Below are 20,169 nucleotides of genomic sequence, written 5' to 3' on the forward strand. Positions count from 1 at the left end.
GTTGGCATCGACTGCTGTCAGCTGTCGCCAGTTTGCCAGCCTCACGGACTGGCTGCTGTTGTCCATGGTGTGTTTGCTGCTGTTGCATGCAACACCCACGCGCCTAAAATGCTTTTTGTTTGGAATTTGCATTGGCAGCTCGGCAATTTTGCGCTGCTGTGCGACCCTTTGCTTTCACTGATAATGAGCTCACACACACACACACACACACAGTAAGTAACACACCCACACCCACACGCACACGCACACTCACACCTAAACACACACTTAGCTAGCTCAGCATAGCTCGACACTTGGCGACTTCTCGCTGCATAAAGGGTTAATTAAAAATGCACCAGGCCACAACAAGATTTATGCAAATGCTGTTGCCACAGCTGCGTGACACTGGCCTGCCACACTTCTGCTTCTTCTTCTCCTGCTGCTGCTTCTGCTTTTTCGCAGCTGCTTTGCCACTTTCTGGCTTAATAAATTTCAATTAAATTCGCTGCGCTTAAAGTTTTGCCCACAAATTGTGTCGCAACGTTCTGAGAGCATGCCGCATCGTGGCTCAATAAACCAAGTTGCAATATATTGTTGTAATATTTTTTGATCACAAAATATTTGCCAAACTATTTTCCATGCGGCGAGTGCGGGCTGGCATTGGGTGATGGGTGGCACATGTGGCATGCGGCATCAGGCATGTGGCATGTGGCAGCAGCAGAGTGCCGCTAAAAAGCGCATTCAGTATGCAAGTGATTTGGCCAATCAACCGCAACAAAGGCAGCGTTGTTGAGTGCTCGGGGGCGTGGCGTGGCCATCAAACAGCAGTCATCGCACACACACTCACACACACACACACATGCAGAGTCGCTTGTTCTCTGGGCAACCCCGACATTTGCAATTTGGCGTTTGGTAAAATGAAAAATTTTTTGCTTTTGTCAAAAATGAAAATAAATGGAACGCACTTTGTTCGCCTTTCATACACTACACTTCGCTCGAGCAGCGGATGGCAAACAATTTGAATGTGGCAACAAAAATGTTGCACATGGCAAGCTGCAACATGCATGCTCTGGCATAACAGCAACGAACAACGCATACAAAGACTTTTTGCGTTATCTTTGATTATGCTTAAGGCAAGTTATGCATACTTATTTTGACATGGAATTAAATTGTAATTGAAAATGCGTATCGAGGTATGCAAATACGCATGAATCACTCAGTTTGTTATACATAATATTATCAGATTAGAGCAAAAAGTAAATTGGGCAATGAGTAAAAGAAAAATGACATCAAAATTTTAATAATATTTTACGTGCATTTTTGGGGGATTATTATTTGAATCTTTGGTTTAAAGATTCCAAAATTTACTTTTAAATTTAGCTGAACATATTTAAAGACTGAGTAGATATTGTAGTGGAATATGGCTGCAAGTTAATCGGTCTTTCATTAATAAAAAATATAAATAGATAGTACTATTTTTTTATAAAATATTTACAAATAAGAAAATGGGCAAAACTGTAACTCCGCTTTTCAATTGATAAAAGAATTATAAAACTATAGTAGTCTTTTTTATTTGAGAGGCCCTAATTCATTTCTTTATTAGATGAAAATATTTCGGAGCTGGATTTATATAATATATTTAAAAACTGCGTTTAGATGATACTAGGAATATTTATCATTCTCTTCTCTTTCTTGAATGTTCCTGAAAATACTATTGTAAATCAAGTTGAAATTATTTCGTAATTGAAATAATAATAATATATAATTGTATGCATTTCTTGCTCTATTATTATTATTGATAGTAAACTCTATTATATTTAGAATGGATCCAACAAGTTTACGAAACTTCCAAATATTATTGGACCACGCCATTTTCATTCCTAATTAAAAGCTTTATTTCATTTAAAATAAACAATCAATAATTCCTCTCTAAATAGAGCATTTAAAATTCGTTTGTTGAGTGCTTTCCGTTTAGAGTATTTTTGGTTAGCCGCAGCAGTGTGTTTGTAATTCGCAATTTTGTTTAGCAGCTGCTGCGGTTTCGCTGGCAGTGAAAGTTATTTTTGATTGGATTTGCGCTCGAATGCGAACTGATGGCAGACTGTAGACGGCGGAAGTTCGCCAGGTCACCAGCAGGTAATCCGGTGACAAGAACAGCTGACATTTCGATCCCAATGGGTTGGACACTTGACTAGTCTTGACTGTTCGCCTGCCTGTGGCAGACGAGCTCTAAACATAAGGAGTTGCGACGGGGTCGCCAGCAAGCCAGCAAAACGCTGCTCCACTCATATGCATATATAATGTGCTTGCTTTGACAGCACTCTCGTCGACTTAATTTGAGTGGCGGCCACAATCATGTGCCTACTGCTCTTCACCTCCTCGCCTTTCTCTCTCTCTCTGTTTACTCGCTCTAAAGTCAGGGAGTGGAGGCAACAGCCGGGGGCTTTAATGATGTCTCGCTGCAATTTAAAGTCCGGCTGCAAAGGCAACTACTTTGCTTGTCCTGGTTTCACTTTTCCACCTTCTTCTGTTTGTTGTTTGCTATGCCTATGTATGTGTGTGTGTGTGTGTGTGTGTGTGTGTTTGTGGATGGCGCTTTAATGAGTCGCCGTCAGGCAAACAGCAGCGAGCAACGAGCAGCGGCCAACTTTTGTTTGATTGTTGCAAAATGGCTGCAGCAACAGTCGGGACAAAAAGTCAAAGTGCAAAAGGAGATGCGACCAAGCGCCCCAAAACACACACACACATGCAAAGTACTTAGTCACTGTGTGTGTTGCTGTAGTGTGGCATAATTAAGCCGCTCGTCTATGTGTCACAGCTGAAAATAATGATGCAGCTCTTCATCAGCTCCAGTCCCTCAACAAATCAACTTGAAATTCCATTGAGAATGTTCCCAGAATTTGGGTATCATAGACTGAGCTGCAGCTCGTTAGAATTAGATGACAAAGTTGCCTTTATTAAAGGACATACCAAATTATTGAAAACAAGAAAGAAAGCTGCAGTCGAGTGTGCTCGACTGTGAGATACCTGATACCCATTGTGAATAAAAGCAAAACTGTGCGGTATTCATTTTAAAATATATCAGTACCAAAACCTAAACCTATAATATAATATACAAAAAGTTATATTTGTTATATTAAAAATATACCATAGAGTGTAAAATATAGGATCGTAGATCGCTTCTTCTGTCTGTAACACATTTCCCGCTGGCACAAAGTTATAATACCCTTCTATCCTATGGGTTGCGGGTATTAAACTAATAAGCATCAATAACAAAATTCGTTAATTATGGCTTCTTTATTGCGCATTGTGAGTTTAATTATAGATTTGTATTGACCTTAAATGAAATGAATATATATCATATTGTTGACTGTTATTAAATGCATTGAATGCATTTCAAATGCCAAGCTACGTGCGGAATTAAAGTGATTGGAATTACCGAAAGCTTAAATCGTCGTATACGCAATATATGCGCTGCGCTTAAAGAGATTTTTCAACCGCAGTTAGAAAATGAATACCATAGAAAGCCATTTCATGGTGCGGAAAACACGCAGCCCGTGACAGCCATAATAACAATAAAGCGAGTGGGAAGCGAGAGAATATAAACTACAGCGAAAACAGGAAAAATAATATTTGCATGAAACACAATATTTGTTGATACTCGCTAGGTTTTTATATGTTTTTTTTTTGCATTAAAACTTTTTAAATGCGAGTGAGTATTTTGTGAGCGTTAAGTTATTTTTAGCTTTTTTTTTTATTGAGATGTGCACTCAACAGGAAACCGAGCGAGTCTTATCGCTTAACGAAGATCAAGATCAATTGCAAGATCTATTTGCTATACCGAGCTATCGAGCTGTTGGCCAACTGTGTTGACATTGCATTTGCATTTGCTCGAGTTGTTGTTGTCGTCAGTCGTGTGTGGCTTAATTTGTGGTTAATTATGTAATTAATTATTAACGGTGCGCTGCATTTGCTGCGTTGCGGTTGACTTGCATTTCAAGCGGCTTAAACTGGCGCTGCATTGTCAACATTTTATGGTCATGTTCAGTTAGTTGCACATACAAGATGTTGCCAACACGCCCCCAACAGCAACGACGACAGCCAGTTGGCTTCAATTACACAAATAAATTGCTGCTCATTTGGCGAAACGAAACGAAACGAAACGTTAAGCCCAAACACATCAGCATTAACACTTTGCTAGCGACCCAAAAAAAGGGGGAACAAAAAAGGAAAAATGATTGCAAATTATTAATAAAAGACGCGCGTTCAAAACAACAACAACAACAACAACAACGAGCTTAATTGCAACTTGTCCAGGCGTTGTGATTTGTCAAAAGTGTCGCCGCTGCGTCAGAACTCATCAATTATACAATGTCCGACAGTGAAATTGCCGAGAAATTTGTGTGAAAACTTCATTAAGCGGCGCGTCGCATCGCCCCAACAACAACAACAACATGGAGAAGAAAATGCCTTCAAGTTACTTGCCCATGAGGTCCTCCGCCTAGCTGGTTTTGGGGACTACGCCTAGCAGGCAGTTAATGAAGAGAAATGGCCAAAAGTGTTTTATAAATGTTTGCCCTAACGGTCGACTGCTGAGCTGGTCTAACAACTTTCCCATAGACTATGTCTTTGCCTCTCTCTGTGTGTGTGCGTTTGAGAGTGTGTGTGCATAAGTATTCTGAGGCAGCTGCAACTTTCGACATATTTTGTGCAAAGAAAATAGTTGCATTAAGAACAAAGTTTGCCACAGAATATGGCGACAACGTTGTTTGTCTTGCTTTAAGAACACGTTCAAAGCAAGGATGTGTGTGTGTGTATGTGTGTAACGTGCTTTAAGAGCAGCCGCAAACAACTTGTTCAAAGACACTCGGGCGTATGAGCAACGTCACTAGTTTCTTTGAGGCCTCGTTTTTTTTCGGCTGTGCCTTAACAAAAAGTATCTGTGATGCAAGAGTTCTTAGTTGCCATTCTCTCTCTCACTCTTTGCGGCAGTTTTTTCTTCATTCACCACTCGGGCGTATGATGAATATCAAAAGAACGTAATTTAATAGGCAACTGGCTCTTAAAGAGCATACGCAATTCGTTGTGCTAGTTTTTGCTTTTTTTTTTTTTTGAATGTGGTTGTTTGCGATTGCTTAAGCACATTACTTCCTGCTTTTGTTGTTGTTGCTGCGGTTGTTTTGCGGAAGTGAGCATCGATAAATTTTCGTTTTTTACTTGTGTGTGTGGTATTTTTGGTGTTCTTTTGTTGCGGCCGCTTTGCTGTTGTTCTCGTTCTCGTTCTCGGCTTGGCACGAAATTTGCTAATAACTCGTGTGCTTTTATGGCGATGCTCAGCGAAAGATACGGAATGTTACGAGCAATGTCGGCCATATCTTAATAGATATATAGCGAGATATATATGCATGGCTATTAATCCCATTCTGTCAGTCAATTATACTACTGATACGACGCGACGCTCTTTGACCCGGGGTTCAAATCGCAAAATGTGAGTCCCCTGACAGTCGACAGTCTCTCTTTGTCTTGCCATAAATATGCCAGGCACGCTGGAGAGCAATAGACGGCATCAACGAGACGGCCAAAGTATTGCCAGCTGTCAACAGTCGAATATCTATATTTATTTGCAGCTAGCGAATAATAAAAATATAAATGCAATGAACCGAATATATTTTGACAATCCAAATGGTTGATTTGCATTTGGCTAACTGCAAATACAAAAGAATTTAATATACACATTATATTTTACCAATTATGAATTTCCTCTTCAATGCTTTTTCACTTTGGTGTCAAATTGATTTCGTGTTGACCGAAAAATGTGACAAAAACAAACACGAAAAATCAGTTTGCATTGTAATTCGTTGCATTTAGAAAATAAAACTCGATTTGTTTGTTGCCATCAACTCGATCAAAGCACATCAAGAGTGTGATTTTTGTCATTGGTCAGCGACGAGTGCTCAATCTATAGCTGCAGCTGGCTGCACTTGACCTCGACTATTCTGTGGTGGAAGGAGGGGGAGAATTAGTGGCATAGTCGACTTAAAGGCTGACAACTGGAATTCAATTCGAGCAATTTGCATAATTATTAACAAGTTTTTAGTGGCAAGCATTAAATCTCTGCTCTGATTTCCCTCGAGTATGTAGAGTAATCTTTTTTTTGTTTTGTTTGCTTTTTTTTTGGCAACTTTTGTGAGTCACAGATTGGTGGCCATTTATTATTTTGTGTGCACAGATTTACGGTCGAGAACTTGAAACTGCCTTGCAGAAAGCACACATACGAACCGCAAGAAGTTCGCTTTGATTTACTGACGACTGCAACTTGAAACTGAATTCTGAAACTTGCCGCAATTTTCAACAGTTTTACAAGTGCTTCGGGGGCATTAAGTACATGTATACACTGCTTGCTGTCTGACAGCTACCGGTTGTGGTGAAAACAATTGAAAACTCTAGCCATAAATCTCAAAAAGAAAGACTATAAACTACAGATAGCTCTGCCTGCTCTCAACACAGAGTCCAAAGATTAGTCAGTCAAAAAAAAAGATAGAAAGCTATGTTAGAAAACAAAAAACCAAAATCGACAAATCAACTCAAACATTCACTCAGCCATTGTTTGCAATTCATTGAGAATTGGCAATGACAGGTAGGCCAAATTCCAAATGCAAACGGCATATTCGCGCGCAACATTGCTCATACGCCACGTATTCATAAAAAAAAGCGCGCAGAAAAAAGAAAATAGCCCATATCGACGCGTGTTTGTGTTTTTTTGTTTTTTTTTTCTCTCTCGCTGTTGTCATTCATGTTTTTTGGCTTCTGTGTTCTTTTTGATTATATTGTTTGCTGGCACTTAGCCAAGGTTAAATAAGAAAAAAAAGAGCAAGTGGTCGACGCATGCATACAAAAACATTCAGCCTAGTTTATTCGGCCCTTTTATCGACGCCCGCAGACATGAAACTAACAAGTAGTCAACACACACACATGTGAAAGTAATAAATTTAAATAAAAATCAAATGATTTACGACATTACAACACACACAGGCATAAAAACATCAACACGCAGTCGTATATCAAACGAAATATATATAATATTTAGATTTACAAGCAATTAAATTCCAATTACAGCCATTAAATGAGCAATCCAATCAATTAGGCTTGTCACATTCTGTTTGTGTGTGTGGTTTTCGTTTGACAAATGCATCACTTGTAGCATTGATAAGGATAAACACTTGCTTGGGGTTAGATTTGCGAGCAATTATAAGCAAATGATTCGTACAATGTTGTGATTTTATTAAGGTTAACAGATTTAAATTTTCATGGTAAAATTTCCATTGGATAAATCATAATGATTTAAGGCGCCAAATTTTAATAAACATTGCTATTCTCTTATTAATATTTTTGAAGAGGAAAATTCATACTACACTGAAACTAAAGACAAATTTCTAAAATCAAGAACATTCTTTCTTAAAAATTGAGATCTTAAAGTAAGACCACTTTAAGAACAAGTTTTAATAGTTGAAACTTTTAGTACACTTTAAAAACACATATTTCTAAAATCAAGAATATTCGTCATGAAAATTGAGATCTTAAAATAAGACCACTTTAAGAACTAAATCTTAAAACTAGGAACATTAGCTTGAAAATTGCCAAATTCGAAATTCAAAAAGAACTAAATACTAGATTTAGGTTATACATTTCTGTAAACCATTGAAATTCCTTTTCAGTTTTTATCTATCTTTAAAGGTATTCATTCACTGCATTCTGTATTGAAGGCTAAGAGAAGAAGGTCTTGTGTTCAAATGCTGAGCAAATCGATGATAAGAAATTCGTAAATAGAGTGATTAACATAAGACTGCATAATTAATTAAATAATAAAATGATGAACTAATAAATGAATAGTAAAAAAAACAATAATGTAATATTTGTTGTGATCTTATAATACAATTTTTGGTCTCAAAACTATAAGATTTTTCTCTGTTATTAATATGAACTTGAGACTTATATTAAATGTTCTTGAAATCAAGATGTGTTTCTAATAATTATTTTTCCTGAAACAAACATATAACATTTTTTCCTGTTATTAATAAGAAATTGAGTTTTATACCAAACGTTTTTAAAATCGAAATGTCTTTTCTAACATTAGGATTTTTTTGTTATTGACGCACTTTTTAGATCAAAATTCTTAGTACTAAGATCAAAATCTTGATTTTATTACATTTTTTTTAGTGTATTTATACATATATGGTACTATAAATAAATGGAAAGAATTCAAAGACTGGAAATAACTCTAATGATAATGTGAAACATATCCCAAAGCGCTGAGTGACAAAATGAGACCAATAAAAAATAACGAATCATTCATTAGGTTTTAAACGAAGCAAAAGCAATGAAAAAACATATTTTTTAAAACAAAATTGCATTTTAATTGAAATAAAAATATGCCTGTATTTGCAGTTTAGATTGTAATTAAATACAAAACAAATAAAGTAAGCAAATATGCTCGTTTGCCATTAAAAGTATTTTGCGCAGTGCAACGCATTGAATTTTAAAATAATACACGTAGTATAAATATTATTTATATATATATTTATATCTGATGGTTACACACACATTAGTTCGTCTATTGTTACAGATGTTTTGCGTATATAGCTGGAAACTATTTGCAGCCATATAAGGCTGCAGCTGGCACGTGCATCACCCCCTCCTCCCTTCTCGACTCCTCTTCCGGTTGGGGCACATTTATCGCCTGCATTTACCTGTGCTCAGTGCTCACCGGCAGCGACGGCGGTATCTTAATTGTGCTGTCAATCATTTTGCATATTTGCTCAGAGACAAAATGTTTGATGGCCAGCGCGACGGTCGCAGCGTACGCATCGCAACAACAATAATGGCAAAGATAAATTTAAATAAATAAATAAATATAGTATATATAGGCAATAAAATGTGCATAACGTGGACGAACATGCGAAGATGTTTGCTGTCAAGTGGCCCGATAAATGCGGTCAACTAAGTAGGATGACAAATCGTCAACGGGGGAAATATTTTCGCATAGTTAGTCACGACAAAAGTCTGAAATTCAATGTTGATTGTTTTGTTCAATTAGCGTGGCATAATATTTATGACTTTTCGATATCCATTCAGCAATTTACACGCCAGCCAATTAAGTGATAAGCCATCAATTAGCCAGAGAGGGAAAGAGAGAGAGAGAGAGAGAGATCGTGGGAGATCTCAACGTCAAATTGCGCATAAGAATTCGCTCAATTGCTCAAAGTCAACAGGCAAAAGGCGATTAATTACAAACATCACTTAGGCCCGACTACAACTTGTTGTTGTTTGATTTCAGCACTTGATGTTTTGTGTTTGTTTTGATTTGGCATTTTGTTTACCTCGTCACTTTTGATTGGCCAACTCAACGGCACGCAACTGGAATCTTGATAGTGTGTTCTCTGTTCTCCATACAATTTATGCAGCTTTCGATGATGATAACATTTACGATAACGATTAAATTTTTATGTGGCCCGCTGGCAGACATTGAGATCATTGAGAATGGGCGCCATGAATGAATTAAGTTTAATGCAAATACTAATACTCATAATACTGTATTCCCCTAGTAGTAGATATATAAATAACTCGTAAAATATAAATCAACATGTGGAGCGTATAAATTGAAATTGAAATTGAAATATGCCCATGATATATTGTGTGTACAGTTTATATTCTTTTATATTCGCTTATTATTGCAGGCTACACTTAGCATGCCTGATGATTGCATGTTCAAAATATTTACGAAAGAATTCATTGCGCCCGAAAGTTAATAAAAAGATTAAGTGCGTTTAATTTAATTAATTACGCACGCAGCGTTAAATTGGAATACTAAAGTCTAAAGGTCATTTCGGAAATTGTAAAAATATTTGTATAAAATATATTAATGTCTTTCACTCAGCTTGAGTCATGCGATTAATCGAAAACTATTTAAAAATATTGCTTATAAAATCAATATGTATTTTAAAAGTTTCCTTTTTTTTATCCGATGCTGCAATTAGCTAAGCCATTTGAGCTACATAATCGATCAAAAGTTGATGGCAAACTATTTTAAAAATATTTGTAAAACACATTTTGCTGGCAGGAAAGTACTTGGAACTCGCTTAAGTCACTTCACAAAATCTGAACAGTTTGGCAAAGTTACTTGCTGACCTCTCACAGCTAACATCATCACATCGATTGGGGGACTTCTGGTGGCAACACTTGTGCCACAAGTTGCGATAAGTTGTTCCACGCCTGTTGCTGACAGCACTTAAGCAGCCAAGCATCTAAGCAGCCAAACATCCAAACAGCAATAGAGCTTGCGTCAAAAACTTGAGGTAATCAACGGCATTTTATGTTGATTTGCCACTAAAGTTTTACTGGTTCCACTTATCTCAGGGATACTACGTCTATGGCATTTGCCACAAAAGTAAATGACTTTGCATTTCGCCCTAATGACAAAACACACACATCTCTTCATCTCTACATCTCTGCCGACACCTTTCACAGGTGTCATTAAAAGTTTTCGCTTAATAGTTTAATTTCCTGACAGGGCTTTAAAGAAAATGTGCGTATAACGTGCGACGGAAACGAAGAAAACCAAGGAAAACCTCAGAAAGGTGCGAGGACATTAAAAAAGGTAAACATTTGATTTTGGTTTTTGGGGTTTTTCGGTAATAAATCTCTGTCTGACAGTTGTTGTTGCTCATTGTTTTAGCATTTATTTTGTGTGCGGACAGTTGACTTATTTTACATTTTGTGGCTGCTTAAGTAGCAAACGTTGTTTTTTTTTTTAGTTTCCTCTCAACTAATGAAACACAATACTGCCATATTTGCACTTATTGTCTTGAATACGTATACGCACCTGCTACTATTGTTGTTGTAGTTGCTGTTGTTGCCCGGGCTTTCGTGTCATTTGCTGGCGCATTTAAAGCATGACTTCCTTTATCATTTTTATGCTCGTGCTATTTGCCTTTCCTTAATTGTTCGTGACTTTGCCTTCTCCCTCTCCTTTGCTGCTGCTGCTGGCAGCAAACAAAGCTAGCGCAACAAATTTACATTCATGTAATTACGTAATCAACGGCAGTCTGGTTACGAGCTTAGGGGAGAGAGTCAAGAGTGGAGAGGGGGGAGGAAGAGTGTTCGAGAGTGAAGGACACCACGAAGTTTACTTTATGCAGGCGTTGCTTTGATTTCCGCCGGCTTCCTTCCGGTACACCTTATTTACATCGCCATTATTCTTTCTCTTTTCGTTATTTCGTTATTTTTTGCTTCGTTTTTTATTTGTACTTTTCATGTATGTGTAAACACACACGCACACTTGCACACGCACACACACTTTCGAGTTAATTTTTAATTAATTTACATTTGAAATTGTTGTGTGTGCTCTCTAGCTTCTGCTGTTGTTTTTTCGTTTCTTGCAGTTTAGTTTCGTTTTTTGTGTTGTTTTGTTTTTCTTTTGGATTCTGCTTGATTAACAACCTGCACACGTGCCGACAATTTAAGCAGAGCTAAACACTTGCAACAATCGTAAAACTATTCTGAATTTAACTAGTTCTCCTTCGCTTCGCTTACACTGCAAATTAGAAGAGACAATTAAAAAAAACTTTGTCAGTGCTCTGCCGATAAATTCTGTGGAAAAGTAACGAATATTCCTCGAATTTTATGGAAGTCAATTTCATGTGGCACACCATTCAATTGATATTCAAATTCTCTAGAAATATGATTTATTTTGTGAATTGCAATGGTTTCATTTTCGGTTTATTTTTGCTCCAATTAAAGATATCGGTTTCAGTGTTTATTATTGGTTTTATCATATTTCCAACTAAGTAATTATAGAATTCTGACTTGAGGCTGGAATAAATAGTCTTTCATTCTATTTATACTTCAGTAGATTTAGTGATAGAATTCTTATTAAGCAAATTTCTAAGGTGCTTTTATTTTATGTGTTTCTTCTCTATATATTACATATTAACTGGGTTTAGTGTTTAATATTGATTCTTAATATTTTTCAAATTAAATAGTTGTAGGTGTCTGACCTGAGTCAAAATTTAATACTCTCTCATTATTTTTATACTTTACTAACACAATTCGCATTAAGCAAATTATTATGGTGCTTTTATTATTGGCTTTTTTTTGTATATTTTAGTATTTAATATAGATTTTAGTATATTTCCAAATAAGTAATATAGAATTCTGACCTGAGGCTGATATAAATAGTCTCTGATGCTTTGTATACTTAGATTAATACTTGAAATTTAGTAATATAATTAATTTAGAATATTGCTAAGGTGATTTTATTTTTGGTGTATTTTTGCTCTATTAATAGATATTGGTTTTAGTATTTACAATTGCTTTTAGTATATATCCAACTAAGTAATTGTAGATAACGTAAATGAAAAGTCTCTCATTATTTTTATGCTTCAGTAAAATTAGTAATAGAATTCTCATTAAGAAGATGCTAAGGTGCTTTTCAAAGTCTTTTGCACTCAGAATTACGTCTAATAATGAAAGTTTTATAAGTATGATTAAGTAACGAGGTTGGAACATATTTTTTCGTATTTTTAAATAGTTTTGCAATTATTTGTACAAATTGTTTTGTAATAGATTTTAACTACTCTGTTTTGCCTATAGTACAACAAAAATCTATTGTTGAAAATGAACAAAAGAAGCGAACTGAATAAATTTTAAATAAATTAGTTTCAAGCAATTTAGGTAAGCACCTTATATAGCTTTACTCACATATCGAATGCAATACGAGAATGTGTCTCATGATGTCTCATGCATTGCAAAGTCCACACAAATCGCTTTTAGTATATATTATTTTAAACTAATTGCAAATCTCTCGAGCTCGAATTCCCTTCTAATCTCTATAGCAACGTCTGTGTTAGGCCCAAGAATTTGCCTCTTTGTATGTTTGATTTTCCATTTTCAATTCTGTCTGCATAAATGTTATTCCGCAGATAATGAAGAGCACTTTACATTTCAATTAATCTATGTTGGTTTTAGAGAGAATTCATCAACTTCACTAACATTCCTCATTCAATGAGGGGAAAAAACTTAAATCATCACTTGGAGCTTTTAATTTTCAAACTTTTCTATTTATTTTTGTTTTTTTAAGTTATTTTTATTTTTAGTGAAAATTGCAACTGCTGATTATGCCAGCAAACAATTCGTTTATTTATTTTTTTATATTTATTTTTGTTTCCCCCGGAAAGCGTTGCAAATTGGCAAAGTGATTCAACGTCAGGTGAATGCAATTAGTTTGGTTTATTATTTTTTAAATATTATTTTAAGCTGACGAGGTGGCGAAATTCCATTCGTTCTACTTCTTTATGCACTTTTCAAATCATTTTTCTATTTATTTTGCAAACATTTTTCGCGCGCAATTTTCAATTTGAAAAGTATTTAGCTTGATTTGATTTTGTGTGGGCACAGTTCGAGCGCTTTTGTTGGCAGGCGAACGCAACGCGGCAAAATTTTAAAACAAACTGACTGTGCGAATTTTCCAAACTGGTCCATTGAGTCTGAAAAGCCAGTGAAAGGCAGTCGCAGTCGCAGTCTCAGTCGCTGCTGCTTCGTCGCAGTCGCAGTCGACGTCAGCGACAACGTTTTCCACTCTCTCAGAGAGTCGACAGCTTGCGCTCTCTTTTTTGGTCGGGTCGAAACGAAACAGAGGGAAATTCTGTTTTTGCGTTTGTTTGGGAAATTTTCTTGGCGCGCAGCAGCTGCTACTTGGCGCCAACTGTGGGGAGGCTCCACACACACACACACACACACAATATGGGCCTAAGGGGATTCGTTTGATGGAACGCCAAAGGCAAAGAGAGGAGTAGGTGAGTGGGTGACCTCCTCAGGCGCCACGTGCGTGCTGCTTTGGCTGTCAACATGGTACGTGCCCAGCGTTGTGGCGATTCATAGAGTACGGAGTGTGTTTTATGAATGAATAATATGGACACAACGAGCAAAATAATCATTGGTTATTAGTTGAGCAGTTCACGGGCTGCTCTAAGACTCTTACAAAGAGAGAGAGAGAGAGAGCTGAAGCTCTTGGCTGTTGTGATAATTAAAGTGTTCAACGGAATGAGCTTAGTTTTTAATTGATTTAAAGCATTCTGCGGTGACTGCCACAATTTGTTTGCTGGGTTTCCCAATTTTCTTTTCTTTTTCGCTTCAATGGAAATTTGCACAATGCCAATCGAAGACCAATGGCAGCTGCTGCCTCTTTTAATGTAATTTATTGAAACGTGCATTGGTTGCGCTTCGCTATTGAAAAGCGCCAAAAAAAAAAGAAGAAGTTTGGCGTGTCAACCAAACGCACATACCTTTTTATACTCTGAGCAGGCAGTTGTATATAGTGAAGGTACGTTTATGTGTATTTTATGAACGTGTTTGGAATTTGATGGGCTGTTTTGTTAAATTTTTTTTGTGCTCGGTTCTCGTTCTTTGCCTTTGGCATAGATATGAACATATTTTGCTTGCTTTATAACTGTATTTAATAGCTCACACAATGCACGGACTGCGTATACGTAACTTGCCACAAAGCAAATGAAGGATTTGCTTGCCTTTTCGCAGCGCACAAAAGTGGACCATAACTTGTATTTACTCGGGTGCGGCTTTTATTACGCTCCGAATTGAATCGAATGAGTGGCTCGAGGAAGAAAGAGAGAGAGAAGCGAGAAACTTATCGCATCATGTGCGTCCATTTTACGTGCCTCAAATATATTTATTTGGTTTTTGGCAGCTCAGCAAACATTGCAAGCCACTTTTGCCTTTTGCCACACGAACTGTTGCTTTCAACTCTGTGTGTTTACTCGAAGCATTCGTTGCATTTCGTTGCATATTTGTACACGGCACGTGCCAGGCGCCAGGCTATAAAAAAAAATATCCGTCATTGAAACAAAGCCGGCACAACTTTGCGTAATGTGTTCGCGTTCGGTGGCGTATGCGTAATGTGAGCCGCTGTTGAAACCGAGCGTCGGTCATTTAAGCCACTCGAAGACACATTTCATTGCCAAGGCGGCGAAGGGGGATTCCACACCGCAGTAACCACAATAGCAATTTGATGTGGTTGAGCGCCAGTTTTATTTAATGGCTTTTGTCTTGCTTCAATCGCTCGCACACAAACATTGACACCTACAAACTGTAAACAGATATGGCGTGTATTTCTGCCCTGCTCTGTTCTGGCTTAGTTACTTATTTATTGTGCCACAGCTGCAGTTGGTCTAAGCCCCGCATTTGGCATACATGATTATGAATTACAATTCGCTCCTCCAAAACAATCGAGTCGCAGTTAATCCGCATGGTCTGCTTAGCAATTATGCTTTGCATCGGGCCAAAAAGGATTAGATCATTGTTGTTGTTACGAGTGCTGCTGTTGCTGCCAACTGCGATTAGGTTTACCGAATGCTGACTTTGCATATTTAAAAATGCAAAATTCGAGTGAAAAGTTGAGAGTTTGAAGAGAGCGCATGAAAAATGAAAAGCGAAAACTTTCCATAAAGCCGCTTGGCCATTAAATTAACAAATTTTGTTTGTTTTAAAGACTGCTTTTTAATGTTGGTCATCAAAATAATATATTTTCGAAAAGAAGAAAACGAAGCGAAACCAAACGAATTTACGCTTTGCATGATGACCTGCACCTTTGGTTGCGGCCAATCCGGAATACGGCAAAGTTGTGTCAAATATTTTTATTTAATAAACAAACGCAGCATTAAGTAGCAACAAAAGCGGTATGAAAACTTGGCCAACTTGGTGCGGAAATTTAATATAAAAGTTAAAATACTAAATAAAATACTGCGCGCAGAACTTTTTCTTCCACGAAACTTTTGTTGTTGCCTGCCCGGAGTAAAGTAGCCGACGATGGAGAGCGAGAGAAGAAGCATGAAGCGTGTATGACGAATAGGGAAATAAATAAATAGGAAAAAGGCAAAAGGAAGAAAGAAGTAAGCGAGAACGAAGGAAAAAAAAATAGAATTTACTTAAGCATTAATTTGGCAATTCTAAACGCGGCAGAACAGCAGAAGCACAGCACAGCACAGCACGTTACTCATACGCCCCATTTAACAATCTGTGCTTATTGTGTAAACTCTTTTCAACTTTTCGCTCGAGCATTGCAAAATGAGCGAGAAAAGAAATCTTGCGGCTCAGCTGCTTGTCGGTTAAATGGCCTAAAAGTAGACAACAAAGCCACGCACAAGCTGCGTTTAAGTGGCTCCGTTTAAGCGTTTAATCATCGACATTAAAAGCAATTGCTTGTCTGCCTTGTTTGGCTGTGCGTGTGTGTGAGTGTGCGTGCGCGTGTGTGTAGTTGTTGTACTTAGTTGTATCGCTTTGTGCGGCGTCTTTTGCTGTTTTTGTTACCCTCTCCCCTAAACAAACTGCTGTAGGCAATTTGTTGTGAAAATGCCTTTTATCTGTTTGTAACCTGAAGCCATTTGACTGGTTTAATCGTGAAAATTTAGTGCGAAAATAAATATTTGCATATCTTTGCCATTTTCATCATCTCATTTATACGCTATAATTTGATAGCATATTTAAAGCTCGTTATAGTGTCACGTTCAATGTGATCATCACGGATTAGCCCATAATAATCCAATCGGACATTTACTTTTCATTTCATATTTTTTCCTTGTTTGTTTGAATTTGTTTTTATGTTGGTTTCGATGACAGACAACTTTGCTCCTAAAGCACCCAATAGAGATTCTTTTGGGGTTGACACAAATAAATACACAAATAAATCAATTTGTTTTGGGGTCATAAAGCTGTCGACTCGATACAAATGATTTATACACCAAGTGATAGTTATTTGCTCAATATATATTCATCGCAAGATACACAGTTAAAGCTCAGGTATCGATGAGAGAAAGTATTCCAAATGCAATGGAGCTGAAAGTGAGATAGGAGATACTCCGGGGAATATTATTGGCTTCCGGCTGTCCATAGTTAACATAAAAAGGATGTTTATTTTTAGCTAATTTATACACAATGAGGTAAAAGAAGGTACAAGGCTTAAGCCTCCCATAAATAAACAGATTAAATCGCGTAATTAACTTGCTTTTTTCTTTATCAACTCATGCAAAAGTTGGCAAAGTTTCCTTTATTTTTTAGTTGGCAAAATATTGAGTGAAAAGTCTTTGGGAAAAAAGTTTTTCCTAATGGCGCTGCTAATTGAAGTTCTCTTTTCCTTTCGATTCGCTTTTTTCTTGGCAAAAAGGCTCTTATATAATTTTGTTGGGCATTTTGTAAAATCAAATAAATATAAAAGCAGCAGTTGTACACTTTTAATTATTCACATTGACGTTGCACGAAATCAAAGAGAAGCCAAAGAAAATTGATTTTGAAAATGTTTTAAATTTCAATAATGCAAAAGCCAGACTATAAAATAAAAGATCACACACAATGGAGGGTGATACGATTTCAATGGCCCCTCATTTGCATGTATCACGCACACACACACACACACACATACATGCAAACACAGTTTCAATGCGAATATAAGTCAGGCACAACAAACTGAATCCCCAAGCGCGCAACAGGCGCAGACACAGTTGGAGAGAGAAAGAGAAAGAGAGAGAGAGAGAGAGAGAAGGAGACAGAATAAGGCATCAGGAACGAAGCTGAAAGAATTAGACATAATGGCATAATGTATTAAATTTAATTTGTTTGAAATGCGTTGCGGCCAAAAATGAGAGAGACAAAAGCGCAACAAATTGAGTTAATTCAATTGTCAATCGGATTTTGTTGTTTAAAGGTGCTCTTCAACAACTCGGAGACTGAATTGCATATTAAAGTAGTTGAATTATATTGTATTCAAGAACCTTTGTTCTAAATGAAGAGCTGCTATCCCTCCGCTGGCAAATTGAGTCGACAATTGTACTTGTTGTAGTAAGTATATTGTTCATATAGTTCTCTCTCCCCAGCAACCCGCACGTTTTTCATATGCCATCGCTTTGTCACACACACAATAATTTCCGGATGGCAATTTCCGTTGGCAAGTGGGAAATTTACTTGGCAATGGCCTATAAAGAAGCAATCCCCAGAAATGAGCAGCTCATCGCTCGAAGATGACAGCGAAACGAGAGTTGAACAAATGAAGTACATGAATCGGTCGAGAATTTTTATGAAAGCGTGAAATAAACTGACAGCGAATACGACAAACGAAATACACTAAAATATTGGATAGTTTAATAAAGCATAAAAATACATAAAACCATAGATAGATAAACTATGATAAAATTAAACAATTTGATAGTAAATATATTCAGATTATTTAAAAAATACTTTTGTTGGTAGTAGCTTCGGCTGACAATCTGGTAAATTTTACTACTCTATGGTATATTTTGAATGTAGTACCAAACAAATATACCAAATACAGAATAAGGCATATTTTTAGTATATTTGCAGTCCATTAATTTGACATATTTTTTAATTAATACCGCACTGTTTTGGTTTCATTCAAAATGGGTAGCGGGTATCTCACAGTCAAGCACACTCGTTTCACACACACTGTTATCTATAGTGAATATGCCCTCGATAGAGTATAATAAGCAACGCATTCTTCTGTGTGTGCGTGAGCATGTTCTTTATGTTAAATATAAAAAGATTGCTAGTGAATTTGCCGCCATTTCAGCTGCTGTTCGTTCGTACACAACTATAAAAGCTACAATAAAGGTTGACAGTTGAACAAGGGCTTGCAACCAGCATCTTGGCGCCATGTCATGTAAAGCTGGATCAGCCCAATACATATAGAATACATCTCTGTACTCTCGTCGTATGTGTCAGTACAATTAAAGGCATTAAGCGATACAGTTGTACTTTTCAGCCAACGGGTTTGCGCCCCGTCAAGGTAACATTCGCATAAATATGTATGAATGCGAAGCATTTGGCTGCGGGCGCCAATTAGCATCAGGGATACGGATTCTTCGTGTGCCACAAGATAAGCCAACAACACACACACACACATACACACACACAGCAAAAGTTGGTGGCATTAAAAACTTGCTGTGATTTGTGTGCTGCGCTTTAGCTGCTGCCGTTGTTGAAAAAATGTGAAAAGTTTAATGAATGTCTGCAGCTTTCTCGTATTTTGTGGGAGTATTTAAGAGTGATTACGAGAGTTACGAGTGCAAGTTGCTTAAAGCGCGATAAATGCTAGATCAGTTCACTTGATTTAGGTGTAGCAAAGTTAAACACAAAAAAAAGACACCACAAATCTTAAATTCTTGAAGTACAAACTTCAATTTCTATGAGGCAGATAGGCAGCTAAACTGGCCAGTTGGCCAACTTGAAGCAGTTTTTTTGTTACAGAATTTATGGTGGCTCGTTAATATGGGCATATTTGTGGGCCTGAATGTTCTGCTTTTGCTCATGTGGCAGATACCAGCATTTTTACAAGCCTATATAACAGGGCTATAAATTTTAAAGCCTCACATTTCATTTACCCATTTTGGGCAAAACTTTTTTTTTGCGTTGATTTTTGTGGCGTTCATAAAATTATTGAGAAATACTGAGGAGACACAACTTCAGCATAAATATTTCTATCTTCAAGCACAATGACAATAATTTACAATTGATTAGCCGCGCCTCAAGCAGAGGAATGGGCAGATGGTAAAGGGCAAACCTGTCAGTGACCCTAATTTTTGGAATTCTTGAAGCTTTAAGCCAGCTGCCAGAAATGTTGAGCATTTTGGTCAACTTACCCGTTGGTAATAAATAATAATAGCTTATTTGCGTGCAAGGTTCTTGGGTCTCCATGCATTTTAAACCTGCCCGAACTTGGGTTGTCCTTGCCAAGAATTCACTTTGTAAAAGGAATTTTGCTATTTACATAAATTCTATGTGAAAATCTGCAATGCAATAGAAATCCTTTTAAATTTTGTAAAGCCAATTTAAAAATTAGCTAATATGCAGTTTATTAACTACTAATGTTTAATCTAGTTAAATAATTATATATTTTGACAAGAAATCACAATGATAGATCAATTTTGCTATTTACATAAATTCAATGGAAGAGAAATTTCTAAAGCTAATTTCAAAATTAGCTAATGTGCAGTTTATTAACCATTAATGGCACAACATTATTTAATGTAGTTAAGTAATTATATACATTTTATTATTATGGACTTCGCAAAGTCATTCGCATGCATAATATTAACCTCATTAATGTTGATATAA

At 36.8% G+C, this 20,169-nt stretch overlaps 1 protein-coding gene across 4 annotated transcripts in view; it reads right to left on the bottom strand.

Moving 5' to 3' along the window:
- The window catches only part of LOC133839305 (5-hydroxytryptamine receptor 2B), a 28,340-nt gene extending 14,861 nt beyond the window's left edge, over positions 1–13,479 (bottom strand). Inside the window, exons 1-2 of one of the 4 annotated variants that reach the window (XM_062270734.1) lie at positions 12,736–13,478; positions 10,859–11,569 (exon numbers count right to left, since the gene is read on the bottom strand). The gene's annotated coding sequence lies outside the window, so the exon portion shown is untranslated. Of the gene's footprint in view, positions 1–10,858; positions 11,570–12,735 lie in introns of all 4 variants that reach the window. The other 3 variants (XM_062270731.1, XM_062270735.1, XM_062270732.1) reach the window with 3 other exon arrangements.
- Between the last annotated feature and the right edge of the window lie 6,690 nt (positions 13,480–20,169).

Source organism: Drosophila sulfurigaster, chromosome 2R (assembly GCF_023558435.1).
Source record: "Drosophila sulfurigaster albostrigata strain 15112-1811.04 chromosome 2R, ASM2355843v2, whole genome shotgun sequence".
NCBI lineage: Eukaryota > Metazoa > Arthropoda > Insecta > Diptera > Drosophilidae > Drosophila > Drosophila sulfurigaster.